The following is a 2,482-nucleotide window of genomic DNA, read 5'->3' as shown; positions in this document are numbered from 1 at the left end:
GTTTTCTCAAATCTGTCTAATATAGAAATTATCTGGGCTGACATTTACCTGCCACATACCAAACCAGTTTTAATAGGATGTTGTTACATATCAAAAAAATCCGATTTTAAGTATCTTGAAGGTATGGAGATATCAGAGACAGACCGAACAGAAAAAGACATTCTCTTGTTGGGTGACTTTAACAAGAATTGGGCTGAAACCAAAACAAAACAAAAACAAATGAAAAGAAAACAACAAAAGGACAAAAAAACAAAAGAAAAAAAAGAAATTGAGTCTTTTTCTGAAAGATGTGGCCTAAAACAGATTGTAAACTGTCCTACCAGAGAAGAAAACTGTATTGATCACATCTACACGAATATTCCAGAGCGTTGTGACATTCCACAGTTAATTGTCACAGGCTGTAGTGATCATAATCTTGTTTATGTTGATGTAACAGGAAAAAAAGTACCCCAAAGAATAAGCATTCAGAGGTCATACTCTGAGTTTGATAAAAACAGTTTCATTCAGGAAATTAAGAGAACATCATGGAGTGAGGTAATGGAAGAAGAAAAACCTGAGAATGCTTTATCCAGGTTTATTGAAATCTTTATGGCAATAGCAGACAAGCATGCTCCATTAAAGAAGATTACAACCAAGGATCATCCTAAACCGTGGTGGTGGAATGACAACTTAATACAGTTAATACAAAAGAGAGATGAAGAGGGCTCCACAAGTAAAGCAAAGAGTATGCATAAGGAGATTTTAGACAAGTTCAAAGACATAAAGAAGACATTTCTCTTTAAATCTAAAGAGGCACCTAAGGATCCAACAAACATGTTAAATGTGTTTTTTCTTGAGCGTGCCCAACAAAGGCAGGAAGACCTGCCTTTGTTGGGCACGTTCCAGGAAGACCTGCCTTTGTTGGGGTCGAGTGAATCTAGGCTCAATTTTGTGACAGTTAACAACAGCAAAATTGAAGATTTGTTAAAGTCACTCCCGGAGTCTTTGACTCCTGGTACAGATGAAATAGATGCTAGACTGCTAAAAGTTACTGCTCGGTACATCTCTGCTCCCATACGCCACATTATGAACCGTTGCATTGCCTGTGGTGAGTTTCCATCTCAGTGGAAGAATTCCAAAATATTACTAGCTTCACAGAGCGGAAACGCTGATTTCAGGCCAAAACATGTCCTTCCTGTTTTAAGTCAGATCCTGGAGAAAATTCTGGTGGAGCAGATGACGGAGCACTTTACTAACAATAATCTGTTTGCTCAGCATCAAAAAACTCTTCACAAAATGACACAAGACTTGCCTACAGAATCTAACAATGGTGCAGAAGGAGCTCAAAGAATTCAAGAAATCAAAGAAGGATTAAATTCATTCCTTGACACAATCAGTCCTGAACTGCTGATTGACAATTTAAAATCGAATAACTTCTCACAAGATGCTGTTACTATGATGAAAAGCTTTCTCTCTGACAGAAGACAGAAAGTGTACTACAACAGCTGCCCTTCTCACTGGAGAAAGTTAGACTGTGGGCTTCCACAAGGAAGTTGCCTGGCTTACTTCCTGTTCTCTGTTTATACAAATGACCTGAAACACCTTTTTAATCATATCTTCAGTTGTTATGGAAGGCAGTTACTTCATAATACATCATTCAGCTGATACCTATGAGGAGTTACAGAATATGTGGAGAAATGAATCACAAGCCCTGAGTCACTGGATAAAACAAAACAAGGTGGCCAAATTTATCCAGGAGGTAATTGATATTCATCAACTCCTCAGATCAACACTACACTTGCATGTGAATCAATTTTTTCACATCCAATTTTTAGAAGTTGAACGAGCATATTTCCTGGTCAGACATCCGCAAGAAAATAAAAAACTGTTTTGGTATGATCAGGTAATGTTCTGTCTCAGGGGAGGTGGGTAATTTTGTTCTTTCATTAGTGCTCTCTCAATAATAGGACTGACGCCGATGTACCGTCCATTGCTGACCACACACACCTTGGTTTTCAAGTTGCTTTTGCTAGGATTTATGTTTGAGTTGTGGTTTGCTGAGCATTTTGATGTTAGCTTAGGTTATGACAATCACTTTGTGAGTGTCTCCTTGTTCATGCTATGACTCATGTTTTTGTGTTTTTTTTTTTTTTTTCCTTTTTTACCCCTTCACCCCAATTGTTTTTTAATTGGTTGATTTTTTTTTTTTTTTTTTTTTGTTTTTGGCTTCTTTGGTTTTTTAAAGTTTTTTTTTTTCGGTTTTCGGTTAACTTTTGTTTTTTTTTTTTTTTGTTTTTTTTTTTTTTTTTGTTTTCTCTGAACTCCATTCATGGTCTGTAAACTGGCAATAAAGTATTTAAAACGTGTCCAATGGTTACACGAGTTGTATTCTTCTAGAACTTAACATCATCCACGCATCCAACAATGGCTCAGAATTTTAAAACAGGGAAGTATTAGGAATTTTTGGTTTTAGTTCATGGTATTTGAATATGCACAACGAAAT

The sequence above is a fragment of the Pundamilia nyererei genome, unplaced genomic scaffold (genome assembly GCF_000239375.1).
Source record: "Pundamilia nyererei isolate P.nyererei 1_Seehausen unplaced genomic scaffold, PunNye1.0 scaffold00074, whole genome shotgun sequence".
NCBI classification, from domain to species: Eukaryota; Metazoa; Chordata; class Actinopteri; order Cichliformes; family Cichlidae; genus Pundamilia; species Pundamilia nyererei.
Note: the sequence above shows the minus strand (reverse complement) of the source record.